At 50.9% G+C, this 26,843-nt stretch overlaps 1 long non-coding RNA gene across 1 annotated transcript in view; it reads right to left on the bottom strand.

Moving 5' to 3' along the window:
- Positions 1–16,713: 16,713 nt before the first annotated feature.
- Positions 16,714–26,843, bottom strand: part of LOC115304582 — a 23,264-nt gene continuing 13,134 nt past the window's right edge. The window contains exons 2-4 of the long non-coding RNA XR_003914513.1: positions 18,511–18,783; positions 17,394–17,484; positions 16,714–16,885 (exon numbers count right to left, since the gene is read on the bottom strand). This is a non-coding gene — a long non-coding RNA (uncharacterized LOC115304582). The remainder of the gene's footprint in view (positions 16,886–17,393; positions 17,485–18,510; positions 18,784–26,843) is intronic.

Raw genomic sequence — 26,843 nt, 5'->3', positions numbered from 1 at the left:
AAACCCTTCCGTGACTTCCAGCTGCACCTCGAGGAAAACTCAACTCTGTCCCTGAGCCTCCCCAGCCTGCCTGATCTGGTGATTTCTGGTGATTCCCCAGCCTTTTCTCCATCACGCCTTCCTCAGTCACAATGTTCCAGCAACATCGGTATCTTTCAGTCTTCTTCCCCGCGGTTCCGTACTTTCTCTGGCCTGTTACCCCACACGCTTCAGAGACTGCCACTTTGCATACAGAGCACACTCCCAATCTCTTTCTTCCTTTTAATTATCGGGATTGGGGCTGAGCTGACTGTCACTGTTGGAGCTCAACATGGTCCCAAAATAGCACCCTTCCTTTCTGTCCAAGTTCTGAACCCTTGAGAAATCAGACAAAGAAGCCGGGCAGATGGAGAGCATTTATTACTGACAAAATTGGGTTTGGAGAAAGTGGCTAATAATATCTGCAAACAAGTGGCTTCCTTACAGCAACCCTGGGCTCAAGTACGCCTCCCCACCCAGTCCCAGGCTGTGCTCCCACGTGGGGGTCCCGCCCGGGAGCGCTGACTGCGCTCTCTGCAGGCAGGCCGGCTCTCCGCGCTGGGGAGGGGACATCTGGACCCTGCAAATCCAGTTTCTCTTTCCAAATGTAAGCCATCCCTCTCCCTCTAGGAACAGATATGGCAGAAGGAGACCAGAAGTGTGATGCTGGCCAAGCTCCCTCTACATGGAAGGAAACACCAGGAGTTTTAAAATGTTCCCAACTGTGCCTCCCATCCCCCCAATTCTCCCCCTCAAACATGCCCTAGCTCCTCTCCTGTGGGCTGGCCCAGGGCCTTCGCCCGGCTCTCCTGGTGCCCTCAGTTTCCCTGCCCTCTGCCCTGTGATGATCTATTTCCACGCCAGCTGTCCCTGCTGGCCCGCGCGTCCTTCCCGCTAGGGCAGAGACCAGGGAGAGTAAGGGACAGAGGGAAGAAACGTGGCCGTGTATGACTCGGTGGTCTTCTCCCTGCCATACTCCACAGTTGAAGGCAGGATGCATGTTGGGACTGAATCCCAGTTAGGAAGGGACTTTCAACGAGACGAGACCACAGCAGGCTGGCCAGTGCATGGAAGCCCATGTCCAGGGAGCTCTATCCAACCCTCTTTGGCCTCCGCTGGTTGGTATTTAAAAAAAGGCAAGGTCTGTGTTCCTGGCACAGGGCTTCGGCACACTCTTCACTTACCATTCCTTAGACAAAAAAATTATCCTTCAGACACAGAGTGCCCGAGACCCTGGGGTTAAATGGTTCAAATCCGTGTTGCAGTAGTGTTGGCTTCCTGCTGACAGAACGGACCTCCAGACTTTACACTGATGCTGTTTTAGAAATGATGGAGCTGCATTTGAAGCATCCTCCCGAGGGGCTGAAAGCAGCAGCCCCCAGAAATGGGGTCCGCTACACACACACCGTCCTGATCACCAAGCGGGCATCTCTGAGAAAGTGGCCAAGTCCCTGCTTTTCATCAACGACCTGTGTAACCCTGCGCTGCGTCGTCCTAGCGATTACATTCCTTGCGCAGGGTAGTATTAAGCCTGAAATCCTGCAGAGGACGAGGAAGAATGTACTTACATATAGGGCAAGCAACCCACAGGGGCCATCTAACCTACCAGATTGAGGGCAGTGAGCAACGGAGTTATTAGTATGTAAGTCACAACCTAGATGCAGCAAACACTGTCAGGACGGAGTGGAGCGTAGCCCTGCTCTGGCCCCCATGCCAGGGGGCCCCGGGGGGCCAGGCACTCATCAGGGACACAGTGCTGTTCATTGCTCCTGAGAAAACCCCAAGACCCCTGCAGAGTGAGGTCCACACATACAGACGTGCACTCTACATCTATGCGTGTAGATTCATACAACAAATCCTTAAAAAGCCACCCCTGCCCCGTATTCCAATCCAGCTTCTAATCATGCAGCATCCTTCGGTTGAGCATCTGACTCTTGATTTCGGCTCAGGTCGTGATCCCAGGGTTGTGGGATCCAGCCCCATGTCAGGCTCTACACTGAGCCTGAAGCCTGCTTAAGATTCTCTCTCTCAAATAAAAGAAAAATTAAAAAAAAAAAAAAAAAGAAGCCTCGGTGTCGTAACCCAGAGGCCGGGTCTGGGAGTGCTCGTCCCCGGCGTTCGGCGGTACCTATCTCGTCCACCCCGACCGGCAGGGCGGAGAATCGTCGTGGGTCCTTCTCCTGAGCGAGGGAGAGAAAGGGCAGGAAAAGGGACGCACAGAGAGTAAAGACACAACTCACGGTTTCCGATCAGGCGAAAAGGAGAGTTTATTGAGAAAACTGTTCCTTATAAAGCCTTCAAGGCGGGGAAAACAAGGCAGCTGACCCAGGTCAGTTGCTAGGAAACAGGGTCAAGGGATTAAGACTGGAGTAAAAGAGGAACCGGACTAAATTGTTTTAGCACAGCGCCTGAGGGGCTGAATACTACCCTGCCTGGAGGCGGTTGATCTTTGATCTTCTGGCTTCTCCTCTGGCAGGGAGTGGCGCTCCCCTGCCTATTTTGCAACCCCCCTCGGGGAGTGACATATCCGGCTAGCAAATGGCCAAGCAGCTGAGATCTTTGCCGCTCCCCACACCTCGGTATTTCTGTTAACCTTCAACACCACATAACCGTCCTACTGAGGAAGGGAAGGGTGTCCAGCGGGGCTCACCTGAGCCCGGGCCCTCACAGGCATGAGCGCCTCTGACACAGTATTAAAGTGGTGTGTTCATTTCACCTGGAGACAGAACACTGGCCATGTCCTTCTCCTACGTCAGACTTTCCCGAGTTGTTACTCTGCCACAATGAAGGCTTTCTGGAGCTGAGTCTTACAGGACAAACCAGATCAGGTAAACATTAGAGGCTCCGGTTTGGCGGTGGCGGCGGGTGGATGGCGTTCAGAGGAACAGCAGAGAGGCCATAGAAGGAGTGAAACTATGGGTCAAGAGAGTGTAAGTTGCGAGGGGGAGGGAGGCATGGCCAGGCCCCACTCCCGAGCTCAGCTTGTACCCCAAAGGCAGAGGGAAGGACGGGTCACATCTGCATCACATCTAGATGAGTCTGGAGCCCAGGAGAAAGATGGGTTTGCGGGAATTGGAACAGACGGCGCGGACGCGGCTGGAAGGTAGTCCCGACAGCCCAGGCCACAGGGAGGTGAGGGGCTAGGCGATCTGTGAATGTCCCAGTGGCCTGGGGAAACTAAAAGTCTCTTTGGGGGTGAGGGCCCACGCAGGAGCCGGAGCCAGGTGGGCCGAGGGCCTCATCCGTGAGCTGTGAGACAGGGCGAAGAGAGAGCGTCACGGACAGCAGCTGGCGGACTGCTGCTTCCGTTCTGTCTGTTAATGGTCTGGAGAGTCAGATTTGCTAAATGTGGTTCCAAAGAGAAAGGACCCACTTCTGGGTATAGACATACAACACAAAAGCGAGGATTGGATCGGGTGGTTGTTTGTGTGGCCACGGTCACTGCCGCATAGCAGACAAACGGCAGAAACAACCCAAGTGGCCATCGATGGACAAACAGATAAACAAAGTGTGATCTATACACACAAGGGAATATTATGCAGCCTTGAAAAGGAAAGGAATTCCAGGGGCACCTGGATGGCTCAGTTCAGCTCAGGTCATGATCTCAGTGAGTTCAAGCCCCACGATGGGCTCTGTGCTGACAGTTCAGAGCCTAAAGCCTGCTTCAGATTCTGTGTCTCCCTTGCTCTCTGCCCCTCCCCTGCTCATGCTCTGTTTCTGTCTCTCAAAAATGAATACACATTAAAAAAAAAATTTTTTTTAAGGAAGGAAATTCTGATACATGCTACATCATGGATCGAGCCTTCAGTATGTTGTATGAGGAGAAATCCACCAGTCACAAAAGGGCAGATGCTGTATGATTCCACTTACGTGAAGTATCTAGAGTAGCCAAAAGCATGGAAAACAGAAAGTGGAATGATGGCTGCCAGGGCCTGGAGTATGGGGAACAGGGAGTTATTGCTTAATGAGTACAGAGTTTGAGTTCAGGAAGCTTCTGGAGAAGGATGGTGGTGACGGCTGTCCATAGTGTGAGTGTACTTACAGTCACTGAACTATATTCTTTTTTGTTTTAAGTGTTTGTTTTTGAGAGAGAGAGACCCAGAGTGTGAGTGAAGTCACTCTAACCGTGAGATCATGACCTGAGCTGAAGCCGGCCACTTAACCGACCGAGCCACCCAGGCGCCCCTGAACTGTATTCTTAAAGATGATTAATAGGGAAATTTCATGTTATATATATTTTATCACTTTTTTTTTGAAAAGAGAAAGCAAGGGGTGCCTGGGTGACTCAGTCGGTTGAGCGTCCAGCTTCAGCTCAGGTCACAATCTCGCAGTTTGTGGGTTCGAGCACCGCATCAGGCTGTGTGCTGACAGCTAGCTCAGAGCCTGGAGCCTGTCTTCGGATTCTGTGTCTCCCTCTCTCGCTGACCCTCCCCTACTCACACTGTCTCTCTCTGTCTCAAAAATAAAATAAAACACTAAAAAAATTTTTTTAAAAAGAAAAGAGAAAGCGAATGTGATTTAACATTGAGTACTTAATATATATCAGCACTCCCCTAAGCACTGACAAGCCTTCAGTCTGTTTAATCCCAAACAAAATCTCTGGGGTTCAGTGGAAAGTGGCCAGCAGCCCCACCTGGCCACATGTCCAGATGCCCCTCCCCCATTCTAGATTTGAGGCCTTCCTCTCTCTGGGAGGAGTGAACACAGCATTCTGTAAGCTCCTGTCCCCGGGCAATGATCAAACCAGCTGCTCCAACCTGCCAGCAAGTCACTAGAGGAGGCCCCACACCTGGCCGCTGGCTCAGACTTCCAGGTTCTGGAAGGTTCTGTGGCTGTGTTCACAGAGAAAGGGGTCCCAAGAGCCCCGGAATCAGAGCTCCAAGAGACCAGGATCACATGTGTGGCGGGGATGAGGAAAGATGAGCACAGCCTCCTTATGAGCTGAGCAGCCCACTGTCTAAGGACCTCTTAGGCCTCCTGACAGCCTTGGTGACACCGGAAAGATCGTGAAGATGGAGATTCTGAATCCTTCTTAACACAGCCCCCTGGGGGCCATGATCAGTCAGAGACGATCAGGGACGGCCATCACTTGCTCTGTGGCTGCCTGGCCTTGGCTTTTGCTTTAGTTTCTCCCTGAAAGGCTGCGGGGACCCCATGCCCTGCCACATATCCAATCCAAGCCATTGAGATGCTACACAGCCTGCTTCCCAGGGAGAGCACTGAGCAAATACATCTCTAGGTCGTAAGATGGCACAACGCTGCCAGAGGAACTCTCTCCTCAGCCCATCCCCACTCTCCAGAAGCTCCTCCCAGGTCCCCGTCTCCTCTTCTCTGCCCAGGAACACTAAGCCAAGTGAAGCAGAGTGACTTTCATATGCTGTTTCTTCTATAAATGCCTCTGGTCACAGAGGCCTGCATGAATCTGCTTCAAGTTCTGGTCTAAGCTTGCTTTCTTTGCTGGCGGGATAACATTGACCTAAGTCTCTCACACTGACTCGACCAGAGTGAAACAGAGGGCTGGGAAACAAGGAAAGGTGGATTATTACTTAAAGGGTGCAGAGTTTCTGTTCTTGAAGATTCTGGATTGGGAGACCTGTTCTGTCCTCTGCAGATGCCTCCCCTTGGTGGGCGTGTGCATGCGTCTGCGTTTGCGCATGCGCAGACACACAAGAGGAACCCACCTTTTAGATTCCAGGCCTACTTGATCATGAAGATAAGCGCACCCTTGCTGGCCGCTGGCCTCACCCCAGAGCGCAGGCCGCCTCGGACGCCAGGCGTCCGGAGGGCTGGGCCGGGAGGCGCAGGTCCGCTTGCACAAGCAGCCTCCAAACCGGATGGGCCGGCCGAGTGTCCTTTGTTCTTTCTGGCACCCAAGGCCCCTGTTAAACCAGGGCTATGGCTGCCCCTCCTCGGAGGGGAGAGAAGATGACTGCATGTCATTTACATGAGCCTCTGCCTCACACCTCAGAATCATAACTAGTCCTGTGAGTCACCGCTTCCTCCCTGTCAAGTCATCCCGGACTCTGGCTCCCGCTGCCCTCGGGGCCCGATGGGATCTAGAATCCCGAGAACTCCAGGCACGGAGAGAACTGGAAACCACGCGTGAAGACCCCCCTGTGCGCACCTGCCTCCAGGCAGTGGGCGCTGGTGTTCGAGGCCAAGTTTCAAAGCTGCGTCGGGAAGTAATTGCCACAGCGCTGTGGGCTGGGGCTGGGGACGGGAGTGGTGTTGTTCCTTGTGGGCTGGAGACAGAGGGGCCGTTCAACCTGTTCTTGCTGCGCCAGTGGCTTTAACAAGCACCTCAGACTAATTCCCTTTGCCAGTTGGACTGGTTGAGGAAACATGTCTTCTCCCAGAGCTGGAGTGGGCACCTCCACCCAGGGTTCTTGGGACTGTCCCTGGATATCTTGGCCTGGCTTCTAATGCACTTGGTTTATTATGTGAGTCACAGTATACATAAAATAAGAGTGGCTGAGGAGAAAGGAAAAAGCCAGAATGACCCAGAGAGCACAAGGCAAGGAAGCATTTATGTTAGTGGCCTGACTGTGAAAAACACCACCCCAAATCTCAACTTAGGATACTTCAATTGTCTAGTATATAGTCAATTACACTCATTACAGAACGTGATTATTTCATTTTACCAACAACCAAAAACGCCTCCAAGTTTCCCTTTGGCCATTTCTCTTGTGAATTTAAAACATCACTAAATTGTCAAAAATCTGACTGATGTACCGAACTTTTTCAGACCCCTCTATGGTGTAAAGCAAGACATTCTTGGATTCGGAAGCTAGCTGCCTACTCGAGGAAAACACCAAATGCTTTTGTAATTCTAGATAATAATAAGTACTCACTTGGCATGAAAGAACATGAAGTATAAACACCACTCATCAAAGGACTTCAAACGCCTTAAAAATACAATCCAGGAGCCAAACATGATAACAAACCCAACTCATAGGATTGGTCTTCAGAGGTTAGGAAGGGTCCGTGGGGCAGGAAATGGCAGCCGTGTTCCTGTTCTTCCTGCTCTGTAACCGATCGGGTTGGAGAGGTGGGATTGGCTTCCAGACAGTCCCCTAGAACTCACCATGGCTGACTATTGCATCGATCTTTTTAAATTCTCTTTAATTTTTATTTTATTATTCTTTTTTAACATTTACTTGTTTTTGAGAGAGAGAGAAACAGAGTGTGAGTGGGCAAGGAGCAGAGAAAGAGGGAGATACAGAGTCTGATGCAGGCTCTAGGCTCTGAGCTGTCAGCACAGAGCCTGATGTGGGGCTTGAACTCACAGACTGTGAGATCATGACCTGAGCTGAAGTATGACGCATAATCGACTGAGCTACCTGGGTGCCCCGCATCAATCTGGTTTGTTTTTTTTTTTATGTTTTATTTATTTATTTGGAGAGAGAAAGAGAGAGTCCAAGCAGGGGAGGGACAGAGAAAGAAGGATAGAGAATCCCAAGCAGGCTCCACGCCACCAGTGCAGAGCCCAATGCAGGGCCCAAACCCACGAATCGGGAGATGATGAACTGAGCCGAAATCAAGAGTTGGACTCTTAAGGGACTGAGTCCCCTGGGGAACCCTTCATCAATCTTATTTGTAAAGCAGGTTTAGGTGTGGCGTGGGCCCAGGAAGAGGTGCACGGTAAGGTAGGGTCCTCATGGGCTCCTCTTCCTGGTGACCCTCTTTCCCACATCTGGCCCAAAGCTGGACCTGCCCAAGACCAAACTGCTAAGTAGGTAAAGTAAACATCTGGCTACCTCAGCATGACCACTCAGGTGTCTGCCACTCCCTTCCTTCTCCTGACAGCTCCAGGCCGGTCCTGTGTTCTCTTAAAACTAAGGCTCTAAGAAAAAAACGGTGGCCATTCATCAAGATATAAGTGGCTGATCTTTGACAGATGCGTCTCTCTGAGCAGCAAAGGTTTTCGTGATAAAATCTTAAGGAAAAGTGTGGTGGCTAATTTTATGTGTCAACTTGCCTGGGCCACGGGATGCCCAGAGAGCTGGGGGTTTCTGGAAGAGATTAGCATTGGAAGCAGTCAACTGAATAAAGGAAGACCACCCCCCCCCTCCCCGCCCAGGCTCGGTGGGTGTCATCCGCTCTGCTAAGGGCCTGAGTGGGACAAAAAGGCAGAGGAAAGGTGAACTTGCCCACTGCTGGAGTGGGGGTGTCCAGGCTCAGAGAAGCTGGTTCTCACTTCCTTGGTTTTGGACCAGGACATACAACCTCAGCCCCAGTTCTGGTTCTTGGGCCTCTCAACTTGTACTGAGACTTTCAGCACTGGCCCTCCTGGTTCTCAAGCTTTTGGGATTGTTCTAGAAATACACCACCCACTTTTCTGGGCCTCTGGCTTACAGACAGCAGCTTGTGAGACTTCTTAGTCTCCATAATTGCATGAGCCAACCCCTCATAACAAATCTCCTTGTTTGTATCTATCTATCTATCTGTCTGTCTATCTATCTATCTATCTATCAATCATCTATCTGTTATCTCTTATAGAACTGTTTCTCTGGGGAAGACTAATACAAAAAGAAATATGGTCTAACTGGAATTTCAGATGTCAGGAGGAACAGGAAGTACAGGCAGGTGTGAGGCACAGGGAGGCACACTGCAGAGAAGCCCTTAAAGTTCACTGAGAAGTGTCACCAATGTGAGCCACACGCAACAGCAGGCCAGGACTGGGGGCAGACCAGTTGTTCAGGAGAAACCACTGCACACTGTTGCAGACCTTTCTCCTTAATCACCTTCGGTTCTCTCCTTGGCCAGGGAGCAAGGGTGTCCCAACTGCTCTGGCTGTGTCTAACGCAGCCTCAGTAGCGCCCATGATGGGGGATGGGGGCTCTGAGTGCCAGAAGGGAAGACCTTCCCTACAAAGGGGCTTCACACATGGGAAAGAGGGAAGTATTGGAAACAGAAAATGGCATAGTCAAGAGTCAAGCCGGCCCAGGTGGGTCCCCTGCTCACCATCCCAGGAGGAATGCAGGGATTCTGGGCTCGTGCCATTTACACACATGGGAAGGGCGGCTTGCTGGTGACCTCATTACTGTCGTTGCCCAGAGAACCAGTCACACTTGCTCACCGCCCACAGCCTGACCCAGGGTGCCAGACCCTAGAAAGCCTCCCTGACACTCCGTTCTTACGCAGAAATGCCTCTCTTCACAGCCACATCGAGGGCTTAGAAATGTTTCTCCTCAGGGAGAGAAGTAATTGGGAAAGAACAGGACTCTGTGTGTTCATCAAAAAACAGATGACCCATGATTCCCAACTGGTATGAACAGTCTCTTTCACATGCTCTTGTAGCATTGCCCAACGGAGTTATTCCAAGGCTGTGGGCCTCCCAAGTTAGCGTTCTGGGGCCTGAGCCCCAGCACAGGGACAGTCCCACCTTAAGGCAAGGGCCAGGCTTTTGTCCACAGGCAGTCACCAGCTTCTAGCTGTCCTATCCATGGGGCAGGCCGCACACCACCCTGGACGAAGAGGCAGCCGGGCACTGTCAGCAGCCCACCGGGCCCGTCAGAGGGGGGCTGGGCACACCACCGGCGTCTGTCCCGGCCTGAAACATTCAGGGGACCTGAATTTACTTCTGTTCCTTTGATGCGTTTTTCTTCCAGACAGGTTTCTTCAGCCGTCGTTGGTTTGTGTGTTTCTGTGCTCCTTTGTCTCCTTTCTTATTTCTGCCCGTTCGCTGTTCCAGCCTCTCTTTCTCTCTCGGAGAAGGCGGTGGAATGCTCCATGACATAGGTCACTCCTTCTCTGACTGCTTTCATGTCTCCCCTTCTGAGCTACAGTTTGGCGTGTAGTGGGGCGGGGAGGGGGGTGTTGCGGTCATAGCCACGTCCCCTGGTGACCTGGCGGGGACGACACAGGAGCGTTTCTGTGGGCTTCCACACAGACTTTGTCAGCAAAGCTGCATCCCGACTTCTCTTCTGAGATGGTGTGAAGTGTCCTGCTCCGGGTTTCATCCCACTCCATTAAGAGTGTTTCTGGGGCACCTGTGTGGCTCAGTCGGTTAAGCTTCCGACTTCAGCTCAGGTCATGATCTTGCAGTTGGTGAGTTCAAGCTCCAGGTCAGGCTCTGCGCTGACAGCTCAGAGCCCGGAGCCTGTTTCAGATTCTGTGTCTCCCTCTCTCTCTCTCTCTCTACTCTCCATCCCTTGCTCGTGCTCTCTCTTTCTCAAAAATAAACGTTAAGATCTTTTTTAAAAAAGTGTTTCTAACTACTGTATGGATCCTCTGGGCTCTTTTGGTCATGCTTTCAAATTCTGTGGCGCTCTGGAAAAGCACTAACCCCCCAGAGCCTGGGGCCGGTGAGTTAGAGCTTTTACCCTCATGAGATCCCCCATCGGTGTTGTCTAGGCTCCTTCATCTACTAGAGCACGTTCCTGAGAATTCCGGGGGTTTTATTGATCAGCCTTCCTTTTCACATCCTGTTCTGGGGTTCGGCGGAAGAAGGCAGGGCAGCAGGGAGGTGAAGGTAAAGTGAAGAGCCTCTTCAGGTATTGTGCTTTTTCCCCCAGTGCCCACTTTTCCAAGTTTACAATGTGGAATTGTATGCTTTCCGTAGTTGATGGCCAATGGTGTTTGTGGGTTGTTTTGCTTTGCTTTGCTGGCATAATCACGTTCTCTTGATTTCATTAGACTTTGGGGGGAGAGAGAGGGTATTTATTCTTCAGAAAACGCAAGTCCGTGGAATTAGAGACCAGTGTGCCCCCAGGTGGGCTGTGGGCAGCTAAGAGAACAGGATGCCAGCTGTGGTTCTGAACCAGAGGCCACAGCGTCCCTGACGCAACACCTCTGCCTGCCTTCAGTCCTGGAGATGAACCTCCTCTCGGCCTCACCTGAAGCCAAGGAACAGAGGCCTGCTTTCAACTCAGCAGACATCTGAGAAAAAGAAATCCTTTCATTTCTGTTAGAAGCCTCTGCCCTTAAAACTCATCTGTCTCCTCACACTCAAGCCACGGGGATGACTTCCCTGGCTGTCACCTCAGCAGTCCTTGTAAAGGTCCCACATTCTCTGATGTCTCTGCCTAGTCCTTCCTTAGACAGGTGCACAGGAGCCTATATTTCCCTGCAATAGAAACTCTTCCCAACACAGTAAGTAGCAATTTTGGCATTTGGGGTAGGACTATGAAAAGTGTCCTTTGCAAAGTGAAAAATGAGAGGAGGGTGGCCCCCACGGAGGCAAAGCCCCCTCCATGTGCCCTGCCATCCACGGTAGCTGACACGCCAGAGGGGGTCACCTTCCACCCCGGCCAGGGGGCTGCCTTGTGGGGGAATGAAACACAGTAAAGCATTTCCTTGGGAATTGTCAGCTGACAACCTTGTACACTCTTTTATTTATTTATTTTTAAGTTTTACTTAATTTCTTTTGAGAGAGCAAAGGAGAGAGGGGGAGGGGTGGGTGAGGAGGGAGAAAGAGAATCCTACGCAGGCTCCCGCTGTCAGTGCAGAGCCTGATGTGGAGCCCCATCCCATGGCCATGAGACCATGACCTGGCTGAAATCCAGAGTCAGACGCTTAAACAACTGAGCCACCCGGGCACCCCTTGTACAGTCTTTTAAAACCACTATTTCCAGCCTCTGCACCCTCTGAAGTTCGGTGTCGTGTAGCAAAGCACGGCCTCCCTGTCCTGCTTTGGGCTTCACATTGTCCAAGATGGGTTCCCTGTGGAGTAGGGGGCCTTGGGCGGGTTCCAGCCTCTCCGGGCACCAGGTTTCCCATCTTGGGACATGATCACATATCCCCTCAACTCCCACTCACACGGTGTCGGACGTGGGTGTGGGCGCAGGGAAAACCAAGGAAACTTTGTCAAACGGAGCAAGAAATCAGGGTGCCCAGAGCCAAGTGCTTTTCGGTAATCCTGGAGCAGGAGAAGGACTTTGACAACAAGGACAGCCATCATCTGGCTCTTTTTTTTTTTTAATGGTTTTTATTTTTGAGAGACAGAGACAGTGAGAGCAGGGGAGGGTCAGAGAGAGAGGGAGACACAGAATCCGAAGCAGGCTCCAGGCTCTGAGCTAGCCGTCAGCACAGAGCCCGACGCGGGGCTCAAACCCACAAACTGCGAGATCATGACCTGAGCCGAAGCCGGACTTAACCGACTGAGCCACCCAGGCCCCCTCATCTGGCTCTTAAAACCATGTCTGCTGGGGATGTTATGGGTTCCTCGCCTGATCCCCGGCCGCAGACGCGCCTGTAACAACGGGCCTCCTCCACCTGGCAGCACCAGGAGGCACCTGGCTCTGCCCACGTGGTGTGCGGGGCCCAGGGTGTGGCACGGAGAGAGCAGGAGTCGGCAGGGCGCACGACTGTGCTCCACTGCCCTGTCTCTGGCCTAAACGATAGTGAGCTTCTGGTAAGCATCAGAACGCTGCGTTGTAATAATGTTTGTTTTGAGAAGTGGTCTGGACATAGAGACATGCAGAGTCTCCAATTAAAAAAATTTTTTTAATGTTTATTTATTTTTTTGAGAGAGAGACAGAGCACAAGTGAGAGAGGGGCAGAGAGAGAAAGAGAGAGAGAGAGACAGAGAGACAGAGAGACAGAATCTGAAGCAGGCTCCAGGCTCCAAGCTGTCAGCACAGAGCCCGATGCTTAACGAACTGAGTCCCCCAGGTGGCCCTAGAGTCTCCACTTTCAAAGGCAGCTCCCAGGACAGGCTACGCGGGCAGGTCCAGCCCTGTGTGACCAGTCAGTGTGTAAGGACGGTCCCATCCCCCCACCAGCAACTTTTCCTGAGCCAGGACTACTCAGACCCACAGGAAATCCATTCACCTTCCTCATGGGGCTCCCCCTTCCCCTCCTCACCCCAAGAAGTCCACACCATCTGAGCAGAGAAAACCCTGTGGTCTAAAAATCTTTGCTTCTGGGGTGACTCGGTGGCTCAGTCGATTATGACCAACTCTTGATTTCAGCTAAGGTCATGGTCCCGTGGTGGATGAGTTTGAGGCCCACATCGGGCTCTGTGCTAATAGTGCAGTCCTACACACGGTTTCTCCTCTTCACTTCTCTGACTTGTGAGGTCATGTGTCATTGCGTTGTGGGCCCACCTGGTCAATCCAGAAATGTTCTCATCTTAAGATCCTTAACTTGTCTGCAGAGATACTTTTTCCAAATAAGGTAATGTTCCCAGGTCCGGGGGACATATCTTTAGGGGAGCGCCCTTCGGCCCGGGGGTCTCAGCTGTGGTGGCCACAGACTGGGGGGCTGAAACAGCACACATTTATTTCGCACCGTTCTAGAGGGCCAGAAGTCCAAGATCAACATGCTGGCAGGTGTGGTTTCTGCCAAAACCAGTATCTCTGGCTTGCGGATGGCACCTTCTCATTGGTCCCCACATGGTCTTTCCTCTGTCTGTACATCCCTGGTGTCTCTCTGTGTGTCCACATTTTCTTCTTAGAAGGGCCCCAGTCAGGTTAGGTTAGCCCCGCCTCCTCAAAGGCCTCATTTTAACTTAAAGATCCCATCTCCAAGTTTACTCACATTCTGAGGTACCAGGGGTTAGAGTTCCAACGTATGAACTTTGGGAGGACACAGATCAGGCCTTAACACCAGGTAAGCACCTTTCAGATCCTTCTCCAGCCTCCGCCAAGTTGCTTGGCCTGCTCAGGAGGCCTGAGCTATTTGGGTCAGTTTCCTGTCCACTCTAGCGCCTGGAGCTGAGCCCAGGAGTGAGACAGCTTGTCCTTTCTGTTTTTAAATGTTTATTTATTTTTGAGTGGGGGAAGGGAGGAGGAGACAAGTCTGGGAGCGGCATAGAGAGAGAAGGAGACAACAGCAGAGAATCCAAAGCAGGCTGTCAGCAGAGAGCCCTGAGCAGAGCTCAGACTCATGAACCATGAGATCGTGACCTGAGCTGAAATCAGACGTCCAACTGATTGAGCCACCCAGGTGCCCTGACAGCTTTTTCTTTCGAATCCCCTGAAACAAAGCATCTAATCACTCTTCCTTTTCCTGGACAAAGGCAGCTAAGAAATGCTACCTGGTCTCCAGAGGGAGCCCCCTGTAGGGACTCAAAGATGCCCACGTGTGCCCTTCTTCGCTGATGCCAACATGCCTCCCTCGCTTCGAAGGGGCCACTAGCACTGACACTGCTCGGACGGGCTCCCGGTGCGCTCCATCCCGAGGGGTCCCCTCACCCTCCAGGACAGTGTCCTGCTTGTCATCACAGGGCTGAACACTCGCCAACATCTCCCTTATTCGTGTTCCAGATTTGCCTCATCAACTCTCTCTCTCCAAATGCGAGGATGAATTGTACTCGATGTGGAGAAAGCGCTTGATAAATATTTGCTGGATCATTAAATAAGTGTATTAGTTTGGAAGGGTGCTATAAAAAACAACAAAAACACCAGTAACAACCACAACCACAGACCGAGTAGTCTAAACAACAGAAATTTGCCATCCCACAATTCTGAAGGCAAAGATTCAAGACCAAGGTGTTGGCAGGTTGGTTTCTTCTGCAGGTGTGTGCCCCTGGCTTTCGATGCTGACCTCTGGGGCGCCTGGGTGACTCCGCCGGGTAAGTTTCTGACTCTTGGTTTTGACTCAGGTCATGATCTCAGTTTGGGGAGTTCAAGCCCCATGTTGTGCTCTGTGTTGGCAGCACGGAGCCTCCTTGGGGTTTTCTCTCTCTCTCTCTCTCTCTCTCTCTCTCTCCCTCCTTTCCTTTCTGCCCCCCCCCCACTGGTGTGTCTCCTTCCTCTCTCAAAATAAATAAACTTTTAAAAAAATGTGGAGGCTGACTTCTCCCGAGTCTTCACAAGGCCTGTCCTACAGCCTCTTCTTATAAGGATACAAAACAGATTGGACTAAGACCCCATTTCATTTATCCTGATTTCATTCAACTTTTACTTCATTTAACCTTAATTACCTCTGAAAAGAAGCTATCTCTAAATGCAGTCACTCAGAGGTATTGGGAGTCAGGGCTCCAACACACGAATCCTGAGGGGACACAATTCCGCCCGTAATGGTGAGGCAGCTTTTAGGCACAGACTTTGGTGAAGGAGAGAACACACGCAGAATTAAATCCTGCTCGAGTGCCCGGGCCACCGCAGGGGACGCGGACGGTGCCACTCCTCACGGGGCTGCCACGTGCCACGCACCGCCCGGTGCTTCACGCGGAAATCAGGGCCAGTCTTTCCCTCCAAGGGGCACCTGTCTGGTGTATTTAAGAGGATGTGATGATGGAGGGAGAAGGGTGGTCCCCCATCTGGTCCAGAGCTCCCTGCCTGCTCACGACTCCTCCAATGGGGTTTTCCTCCCGCTCCGCGTAACACATCTACAAAGATGCCCTTTCGTGTCCATGGCTGTCAATAAGTTAGTGTAGTGGAGGTCTATGGAAGACCCTGCCGGGGTCACCCCTCACACCACCGTGGACCACAAGGGGGAGGAATCCATGGGCTGAAACCTCTTGGTGCAATATGGCGACTTTTAAAGAAGACTTTGCAGGGGTGAGGCAGCGGTAAGAGCCAGGCAGATCACACCTCTTCTGGTGGCCCCATCCACTGCTCCATTCTGGAAAATCACCATGGCGTTAAAGAAGCATCTGTTGGGATGCTTTCTCGGGCGAGTAAGAGCCAACCTAACTCAACGTGGCTTCCACAATACGGGGAACTTACTGGTCTCTGTAAGTGAAAAGCCCAAAGCCAGATTAGGCTTTTGGCGAGGACTGATCCCGCAGCTCACAAGCCACCAAAAACCCCACCTCTCTTTCCATTTCGTGTCCCTGTTTGTTTTCCTGGGATTGGTTTTATCCAAGGGTCCTCTCCTCTTTGGTTACAAGAAGGCCACCAGCAGCTTCCGGGATAAGCTGCCTCAGCCCCACAGAGTAGGAAGAAAATATCCTTCCCCCAACTGGATCGGAAGTCCTGAGCCTCCTTGTGGTGTAGACCATCTGTAATCACATGCCCACCTCTGAATCCATCCATGTGCCTGGGGTCCCAGTGGGACTACCCTAAAACGTTTAGAAAAACAAGGACACAGGGCGCCTGGGGGGCTCAGTCAGTTGAGCATCCGACTTCAGTTCAGGTCATGATCTCACAGTTCGTGGGTTCAAGCCCTGCATCAGGCTCTGTGCTGACAGCTCAGAGCCTGGAGCCTGCTTTGGATTCTGTGCCTCCCTCTCTCTCTGCCCCTCCCCTGCTCACACTCTGCCTCTCTCTCTCAAAAATAAATAAAAACATTAAAAAAAAAAAGAAAGAAAGAAAAACAAGGATGCGTTCCTGGAGCTGGATGAAGGGTGGCGGCAGAATATCCACCCCACCCCACCCCCACCCAAGCCAGGGAAGCTCAGGGCTTTGAGAAGAGAAACACAATTAAGGCAGCTCTGACCAAGAAAGAAACACGGCAATGCAAGTGGAAGTTACCTAAAATAACTTCTACCTATTCTGAAATGGTATTACATTATATCATGTAAAAATAACAGCTGCTAACCATTTACTGAGTCTCCCGAGCTCACATCGCACATATGTATACCTACACACATTGCGTATGTATCACTGAACGTAAAAATAGCAAACATTTATATAGAGCTTGTCCTGTGCCAGGCTGAGCATTTCACACTCATCCACTCTTCAGGCAAAGACAGAGACAAAGCGGTAAGTGAAATGCTCCACTGTTGGTGTAGCCCTAGGGTGAGTGGCTCCCAACCCTACCTGCACGGTACCAAACCCGGCTACAGGGGGAGGGGTTCCTAGGTCTCCCTCTAGAACAGTAACAATCACAAACAGAATATCCGGGGGGGAGATCTGCGCACCAGTATTTGCTCTTTGAGCCTCTCAGGTGATTCCCGTGTGCAGCTGCGGCTGAAAACCAGTGTTGCCCACAAACACGTCACTAACGGACAAGTGTTGATTCTCAGAAAGAGTACCTTAAAAACACACAGTGAGGGACAGTTGTAGGGGCTGCTTTCAGACAAGAGGCTTGAGCAATGAACACGTGATCAAGGCAAAAGGGCCCAAAGCAACCCCCCCACCCCCCCCCACCCCGGCTGAATACAGACAGACCCATCGGGTGACTCACCTCAAAATAGCCATAGGCCCCAACTAACCAATGGGCTACTTGCAACCAGGCCCAGTTACCAAAAAAGGGAAAGCTCCACATGTCCCCATACCTCCTGAGTTTTCCTCTATGAATACAGCCCCCACCCACCATTTTGTTGCAGACAGCCTCTCCCCTGCTGGCCGGCCCACTCTTCCCCTGCGGTGTGTTCAATAAACTATCTCTTTTGTTCTGCCTCAGGTGAATTCTTTCTCCCCCTGTACCACCTGTCCCCCTCCACCGGATTGGGTTGCCCCACATTTGAGGGCCCCCCATCTGATTGGAGCAACACCATTAAAGTGACATTCCTCTGTTATCTTCACAATTTGCAACATTACCTCTTTCACAATGGAGTGAGACTTCCAGTGTCATCTTCCAGAGCCAAAACTTCCCCTCCTCCCTTCTCCATTCCAGTCAGGCCCCGGTAGCCTGCTAAAAATAAAGAACAGGCCTCACGGTTACTGGATTAATTGTGCCAAGGTTGGGATATTCTGCTTACACCTTAAAAGCATACTTGTTTGTAAGGGTCACAATTACTTGTGGGTCAGTGACCATCTCCCATCCAGGCCTCTGTCCATAAGGGGAATTGTGGGGAAGGAGTTTTGTTCTTCTATTAATTTATTTCTTAAAACAACTCTACAAAGTAGGTGTTATCATCCTAATTTGCCCATGGGAGAAGAAGCTCAGAGAGGGAAATTTGCCAGGGCCATTTTGTTAGGAAGCACTCGGAAGAGAGGTACTAACTCAGACCATGGAGTTCCCGGAGCTTGCTATCTGCTCACTACCTCACCCTAGACCCTGGCCCCTGGGCACCAGGCAGCAGATGACAGGAGTCAAAGCTGAGCAGGATAAATGCTCCCAGTGGCCAGAAGCGGGATGAATCATATGGTTCAATCCACATTAAAAAGAAAACCACAGGCCCAAAATGGCGCCGCTTAGGTCGAGTCCCCAAAACAGGCTTGATACCTAGTCTAGTTGCAATTTCAACCTCCCCCAGAGATGTCATCTCAACCAGTCAGTCAGGAATTTTCGGGTCAGCATCGGTGAGGTAATCTGCCAGGTGAGCCTTCCCCTCCCCCAGAGGAAGAGGAGTTGATCTGCAGGATAAGACCCCCAGCTCTTCCCACCAAGGGAAAGCAACCAAGTCTGGAACAATCCTTCCTTTTCTTTTGCTGATAACTTTCTTGCGCTCCCCCCCATTCCGTCTTTGTACAACTGCTCTGAGCCCCCTCCACTTGCTAGGTGGGCGCTTCCTGGTTCAGGAATCACGTAAGAGAGCCGATTAGATCTTTAAATACGCTCGGCTGGAGTTTGTTTTGTAATCTCTGACATCCCAGAACTCTTTGTGTGCAGACAAGTGGAAGCCCTGTCCCAGAGGGCACACAGAGCCAAGTGAGGGACACTGGGGTCCTTACGAGAGGAAACTTGAACAAAGAGACACAGATGCACACGCACAGAGAGAAAGGTTGGAGATGGAGAAGTCGGCGTCTGTGAGCTCAAGAGGAACCAGACATGCTGACATCGTGACCTCGGACGTCCAGGCCCCACTGCTGTGCACAACGAACGTGGCTTGTTTCGGATCCACAGCCTGTGGCATTTTGTTACGGCTGCCCGAGCTGACCAAGACAGGGAACGAGTTGGTGACATCGAATCCCGTTTCTTCAGATATGACAGCGTGATGCGTGGACAGGTCCACCAGCTTTCAAGGCCCCAGCTGAGTGGGTTAGTCTGCAGGACATGGAAAGGTCAGGTGCTACTCCTTAGGAATAGTTTTCTGCTGCTGTTGGCCAACAGGAGACGAAAAACAAGAGTCCTCTTCCTACAATTGGAGCCCTGCATTGGGGCTCTGGCTCCTTTCATGTCAACTTCAGGCGTAGGCTCGTGCTCCAAAGTGCACAGAGTCCTGGGCTAACTTCCCCCACCCCCGGCACCAGCTGTGGCCAGCTTTGGGGCCTTGCAGGCAAAGGGTACCCACGCCTCAGGAGACTGCAAGCAGGTTGAACGCCATAGACAAGGCCAAGGGCTACCTGGCGTTCTGAGTGGACTGGGCTACTCCCATCCAGCCCCTGTGACTTGTATGTACGCTGCCCAGCCCAGGAACAAGCCCGGCCAGGGGCCCCTGCCACCATTTTTATTCCACTTTCATTTCTCCAGTAACTGCCCTTTCTTCTCACTTCCAAAAGCTTGTAGCCCCCAAGCTGAGATGGCCCTTTTCTTTTCATTCCTCTTGGTTCTGGAGGAATGAGGCCCTCACCTCTTACAGCTTCCAGTTTCAACTACTCCTTGTCCACCCTTACCCCTCCCTCCACTTTTCCTGCGAGCTATTGGTAACCGACATCCTGCCCAGCATTCCTGGTTTACATTTCCAATCTCAATTTGAAATTCTTCGGTTCCTTAGAGAACCCTACTCTCTCCTTCTAGACCACAGAGCTTCTAGAAAGCTCTCAGTTTCCCAATTCTCCCCGCTCCCCATCACAAGTAAAGGTTCGGATCACCAATTCCAATGTGTGTGTGGAGGGGAGGAGTTTACTCACATCACCAAGCGATTCTCAGACACCCATATGGACGCCCTGCAATTCAGCTCAGTTCTGACACCATCTACCCAGACATAGCACCAGATCCATAGGCTGAGGGCTCCTTCCTACAAGACTGCTCCCCACACTCATGCAAAGACTTCAGATGTCATCACAAGTCCTTGTCACCTATGCTTCTGACCAGCCAGCTATAAATCCGAGGTTCCAAAGACACCCTCCTTGGATTCCCTTCATTTGCAGAGCAGGTCACAGAACTCAGGGAAACATTTCACCCACTAGGTCACCACGTTATAAAGGGGTAGGACTCTGGAAAGGTCAGATGGAAGAGATGGGCAGGGCAAGGACAGGGAGGGGGTGTGGCTTCCATGCTCTCTGAGTGTGCCTCTCTCCCCGAATCTTTGCCTGTTCACCAACCCTGTCTTCTGGGGTTTTTAATGGAACCTTTATTACCTGGGCATGACTGGCAACTGAGTCAACTTCCAGCCCCTCTCCTCTCCTTGGGAGATGGGGGGAAGGATTAGAAGTTCCTACTCCCTAGTCACACGGTTAGTTCCCATGACAACAGCCCCCAAGCCTAGCTGTGGGCCAGAAGGTTTCATTAACATAACAAAAGACACCTTTGTCACTCTCAACTCTTGGGAAATCGCCAGGCTTTCAGAAGCTCTGTGCCAGAAATGATGAGGAAGACCAACTCTGTGTTTGTTATTATACCATAAAGTAGGTAATTGTACTACTCTAGGTTTCCCAAAGAAACAGGGAACCAAGACGATATACAATTGGTCCTTGAACAACAAGGTGTTGAACTGTACAGGTCCACGTATATGTGGATTTTTTTAAGTTTATTTATTTTGAGTGAGAGCTGGCACAAGCTTGAGTGGGGAAGGAGCTGAGAGAGAGGGAGAGAGAGAGAATTCTAAGCAGGCTCTGTCAGCATACACCCCTATGCGAGGCCTGAACCCACGAACCATGAGATCATGACCTGAGCCGAAACCAAGAGTCAGATGCTCAATTGATTGAGCCACCCAGGTGCCCTAGATTTTTTTAGTAGCACATTATTATACATGTATTTTTCTTCCTTATGATTGTCTCTTTTTATTTTTTTATTAAAAAAAATTTTTAATGTTTATTTTTGAGAGAGGAAGACACAGCATGAGTGGGGGATGGGCAGAGAGAGAGGGAGACATAGAATCTGAAGCAGGCTCCAGGCTCTGAGCTGTCAGCACAGAGTGCGACCCGGGGCTTGAACTCACAGAGCGCAAGATCATGACCTGAGCCAAAACCAAGACTCAGACACAACCAACTGAGCCACCCAGGTGCCCTCAGTATCTCCATTCTTAACAAGCCCATAGGTAAGCTGTAGGTACACTGAAGTTTAAGACTTATTAGCTTTTATAGGTTAAGTTGCATCTCCCTAAAATTCATATGTTGGGGTCCTAAATCCCAGGACCTCAGAATGGGACCTAATTTGGAGATGGGATCTTTCAAGAGATAACCAGATTAAAATGAGGTCATTAGAGTGGTCTCTATTCCAGTATGACTTGTGTCCTTATAAGAAGGGGAGATTTGGACACAAAGATGTGCCCAGAGGGAAGAGCCCATGAAGACGCAGGGAGAAGGCAGCCATCTCCACACCAAGGGGAGAGACGCAAGCAGACTCTCCCCTCACAGCCTCTACAGCCTCGGGGGGGAGCCCACCCTCCCCAACCTTGATCACGGACTCGCCACCTCCAGAATCGGGAGATAATCGTGTCTCTTGTTTGGGCCGCTGGGTTTGTGGAACTTTGTTAGGGCAGTCCTAGCAAAACCAAAGTACAAGGGCTCCACAGAAAGAAGAACCATGACAGCAGTACCGTACATCTACCGTGGGGTGGGGGTGGAGGCACCTAGAATATTCTGAGCCACACCTAAAGACAAGCTTAGCACTCCATTTCCTCCAAGCAGAGAGGAGCTTCTCACACAAGTTCAAGTGCAGTAACCTGAGAGCCGTAGGGAAGCCAGTGTCTGTTTTCTGGGGGCAGGGAGGGAGACGTGGAACGGAAGGATCTGGACCAAGGAGCCAAAAAAAAAGTGAGTAGGAAAGAGTGAGGTTAGGAGTTGAAAAAGTGAGAAATAGGGGTCCTGAAAGAGAATGGTTTTCGTTTGTTATTTGTTCTTAACTTCCAGGCAGATGCTACAGGGGGTCTTCTCTCCACCTTCAGGAGGTTAAAAATAAGACTCTGTTGGCATCCTGGGCAAGTGTGTTACTTGATCAAATAAAAATGCTCCTCTGGAAGTCTCCTGGGTGGGAGTGAGCATCCACTGGGTTCTCCAGGGTCCCGGCCGCCATCTGGCCTCCCTGGTATCCTTCAGAGCCCCTTGTCCCCAACTGAGTTTAGTCCTCACGTTCTCCTGGAAATCCCGCCTTTGAAAGAAGACAGCACATGGGATCTTAGGAACTATGTTTTTTGCTCCTAACTTTCTTTTTCTTTTTTTAATGTTTATTTGTTTTTGAGAGACAGAATCCAAAGCACAGAGCCTGATGTGGGGCTTGAATGTACAAACCATGAGAACATGACCTGAGCTGAAGTCTGACGCTTAACTGACTGAGCCATCCAGGTGCCCCTGCCCCTAACTTTATTGATTAGAAATACGAGGCTCAAAGAAATTAGGGACATTGTCTCTGGGACAATTAATCGCTATTAACCACAACCTGAGTCTCCCGGATCCTGGTCAGGGGTCTATCTATACCAGCAAAGCCAATTTCTAGTCCCACAACACCCGGGAGGGCGGGAAGGGGTATGAAGGAGAGCTCCCTGAAAACAAACCTGTGTTTTCAAAACCCTGTAGAGACGCCCAGCCCTTTCCCATTCAGGGCCTTTCCACAAACTGTCTTCCCTTAATGCTCCACGCCCACACCCCTTCCACCTGGTACATATCTTTTTCTTCTTCAGATTTTAACTTGAACACCATTTTCCCAGATGAGCCTTTCCTGATTCCCCAGACTCAGTTAGGTCCTAATGATACATGCTCCCTCACCTGGTCTGCTTTTCCCCTTTGCTGTGCTTATTAGTATAATTGCACCTTTAGCGGGTAGTTGGTTATTTCATGCCCGTTGGCTCCTACCATATAAACTTCACAAGGACGCGTCTTCCTCATCCCTGCCTTCCCCGCACCTCACACAATCCCAGACACACAGTGGGACTGTACAGATGGGTGCTGATGTGATGGCTGAATTAGCAGGTCAAGGACTCTGAGAAATTCTGCAATAAAGCAACCGATGTAACCTTGCTTTCACTCAGCATTCCCCAGCCCTGTTGGACCATGGAAATGTCTCTGAGGAACTAGACTTACCCATACAACGGGGACACACTTGGGGAAATAATATACTGTGTTATGCACAGACTGCCCCAAATAACAAGGTTCTAATTCTCCCTGTCCCAGAGAGAACAGAACATGACTCCTTTATTAGAGATGAAAGCAAGCTTGAACCACCGTCGCCACTGCCTGCAGAGAAAATAAGTGGATGGCCACCATGCCTGAATTTCATTCTCAGGTCATATGGGTCTTCCGAATCTAGGACTTTTAAAAGTCGAAGTGCCATCGTTTGGTTCCTCCAGTAGTGAAAAGGAGGTCTTAAGTGCCTACTGAGCTGTAGCTCTTCCAGCGAAGGTGAAATTCTTTCAGAAGCAAGTGAAATTAGCATCCACTGTGAGTTCTAGGCCAGTGCAGAGCCTGTCAGTCAACATGGAGGAGAAAGGCAGATATTCTAAGTGTGATGGTTAATCTTATACATCAACTTGACGGGGCCCAGGGATACCCAGACAGCTGATTAAACATTACTTCTAGGTATGTCTGTGAGGTCGGCATTTGGATTGGTAGCCTGAGTAAAGAAGATGTGTCCTCACAATGTGGATAGACCTCACCCAATCCGTTGAGAGTCTTAACAGAACAAGAAGGTGAAAGAAAGGCAAATTCACACTCAGCCTGATTGTCTGAGCTTGGAATTGGTCTTCTGCTCTTGGAGATTGGCATTTCTGGTTCTCTGAATCTTCAGACTTGAATGGGAATTACACCACTGGCTTCCCTGGGGCCTCTACCTTGCAGAGAGCAGAACATTGGACTTTCTCAGCCTCCATAACTGTGTGAGCCAATTCTTCATTATAAGTCTCTTACAGATGGATGGATGGATGAGTGGATAGATAGAAGATAGATAGATAGATAGATAGATAGATAGATAGATAGATAGATCGATCGATCCTATTGGTTCTGTTTCTCTGGAGAACCGTGACTAATACACCAAGTGATAACTATTGCATGAGGAATCCAAGTGCCCATTAAGGGACAATATTAGAGGTACCAGCCCCTCTCACCTGGGAACTGGGTCTGGAATGAAACAGAGGGAGCAGAGCTCAGTGGTAGGGCCAGCCCACAACAAGGTGAAACCAGGAAGAACAAGGGCAGAGACCAGGGGGAGGGAGAAGACCAGAACTAATGACCATCTCCTGGGCATCTCCTGTGAGATCAGAGCTGGCCGGAGGGTCATGGGCGTGCAGGGCAGTACCCACTGCTCTTGGCCCTTGGTGGTTTACATCTTGGTCCAGGAGACAATGACTTCATGTACGGCAGCAGCGGCTGGAGAAGGAGCAGGTGATAAAGGAAACCAAAGGTCCACAAGAGATACAAGAGGAAGCTCAGAGAGGAGAGCCATCCAAGCCAGACTGACAAGTCGGTCAAGAGTAGCCCAAGTGCAGGAGGAGGAAAGTGGAGAAAGACCTTTGGCTCCTTAAAGATGTCGTCAGTGACCTTTAGAAAGAGAAGCTTTGCCACTGGACGGAGACAGGAGGGACAATGTGAGGACAGGACCGAGCAGCGGCGAGCGTGGTTACGTCAGCCACTCCATCTGCAGGGAAAAGCTCACAGGAAAAGGAAATGTGGAAGTCAGAGAGACAGAGGTTCAGGCTTCGATTGTTTCAATGTAGGGAGAAGGTCAATGTTTTTTGTGGGTCCTGCTATCCTAACCAAATGGGATGGAGAGGGGGTCTAAAAAATAACCTTAAGGTTTATTAATAATAATATTTATATATATTTTACTTTTTCATAATATCTTATATCTGAGGTTCCTGACAATATTCTTTATATAAAGGGGGGAATAGAGGTGCATGGGTGGTTCAATCAGTTAAGCATCTGACATCGGCTCAGGTCACAATCTCAGAGTTCATGGGTTTGAATCCTGGGTTGGGTTCTGTGCTGAAAGCTCGGAGCCTGGAACCTGCTTTGAATTCTGTGTCTCCCTCTCTCTCTGTCCCTCCCCCGCTCACACTCTGTCTCTCTGTCTCTCTCTCAAAAAATAAACATTAAAAAATATATAAAGGGGGGGAATTAAATGCTAGGAATTAATAATGCAGATAAGCCTGCAGCCCACGTGAGAGTCCCATACAACATGCAACAAACATTTCCTGCCCTGATATTTACCAGAAACTCCCCAGGCGCTTGGGATACAGCACAAAAATAGGTGCCCCCATGAAGCTCATGTGCTCGTGGTTTGTGTGACTCACGGTTCCGAGAGCTGTCGTGAGGCCCAGAAGGTGATGCAAGGTGGGTTTGTTCACGAAAGGACTAGCCGCAAAGGTCTGGCTGAGGGCCCGGAGAAGAGCCACTGTGGTGACCAGAAGGGAGAGGAGAGGCTGCGGCCCCCACTCCAGGAGATAATCAGAGGGGCCGTGACCACTGAGGGACCATCCTCGCCGCAGTGACCCAGCAGAGCCCCCTGACCTCACCGCCCCCCTTGCCCTCACCTGGATGCCAGGGACAAGAGAGCACATCAATCCGTCCCTACGGGCCAGCATCTATGCAGACAGCGGGGTGGAGAAGGCAGGGACCGATCTGGCAGGGCGGACAGAGGGCAGGCGGTGCAGGGTTATTTCAGCCCATCTACAGGGCGGCTTGAATTCTGGGGCCTTTGCGAGTTTGGGAAGTGGGGGGGGGGCTCAGTCGGTGTGGAAGGGAGCAAGAGACTAGGCAGGGCATTCCACAAAATAGCTCTTTTCTCTCCTGTACCAACTCCGCCACACAGAGAGCCTCCTGCCCTCGCTGGGGACCTCTGTCCTGACCCACTGTTGTGGGAAGAACACGGGGCTAGACGGCACAGCATCCGGGTCCTGCTCTTGGTGCTCCCGAGCTGTGTTTCTCTGCTAAGGCTGACAGAACAGATCCCCGGACCCCGGGGGTGAGGGGCTCAAATTTACTGCTCACAGCTGTGAAGCCCAGAGGTCTGAAATCAAGGTCTGAGCTGGGCCACGTCCCTCCAAAGGCTCCAGGGGAGGGGTCTTCCTTTGCCTGTGACAGTGACAGGAGGCTCAAGGTGCGTGTGGCTTTGGCAGCTTGCTTCTCCGGTCACATGGCCTTCCTCCCCATGCTCCTCAGTATCTCAAATCTCCCTGTCCTTTCTCTTCCAGGGACATCAGTGGGTGGGTGTAGGGCTCACCCGAAAGATAGAAAGATCTCGTCTCGAGGCCCAGAGCTAGATGACATCTCCAAGAACCCTATTTCCGTGAAAGGTCACATTCACAGGTACCAGGAGTTAGAACTTAATCATATCTTTTTGGGGACACGATTCAACCCACTAGCTGCGTGGCCCTGAGCAATTGCTTAATCCTTCTGAGCTTCAGTTTTCTCACCTGCCAAACACAGAGCCCCAACCTGAGGTTGACAAAAGATTAGGGTCACACGCTACACTGTGGATGAGGCTGGACGACGTGGTACTAAGTGAAATCAAAGGACAGATCGTGCATGATTCCACGGACACGGGGTTCCTAGGGGAGTCAGATTCACGGGGACAGAAGCAGGCTGGGGTCGCCTGGGGCTCCGGGAGGAGGTAAGGAGACTCACCATTTAATGGGAATGAGTTTCAGTTTTGCAAGATGAAGAAGTTCTGGAGATCCATTTCACAACAGTATGAGGATACCGAACGCCCCTGAATTGTACACTTAAAAATAACTCAGACGGTACATTTTACACTAAGTGTCTTTCAGCACCATAGAAAAAAATGCACAAAGAAAACAGGAAGATGAGGTGAGTGAACCAAAAGCTCTTTGTAAACAGTAAAGCACTAGATATGTGAAAGGATATCCTAGTCACGTCCCTAGTCAGAGAACACTGCCTAGTACATAGTAGGTGCTCAGTAAATACTCACTGAGCGGATGATCTTTATAATCGCTCCACCCCACAGTGGGAGAGAAAAGGACCTTAAGGAGGGGGGAAGAAGCAGCAGAACCT

The sequence above is a fragment of the Suricata suricatta genome, chromosome 10, assembly GCF_006229205.1.
Source record: "Suricata suricatta isolate VVHF042 chromosome 10, meerkat_22Aug2017_6uvM2_HiC, whole genome shotgun sequence".
Taxonomy (NCBI): domain Eukaryota; kingdom Metazoa; phylum Chordata; class Mammalia; order Carnivora; family Herpestidae; genus Suricata; species Suricata suricatta.
The sequence above is the reverse complement of the archived record's forward strand: the minus strand, read 5'-3'. Positions and strand labels throughout refer to the sequence as shown.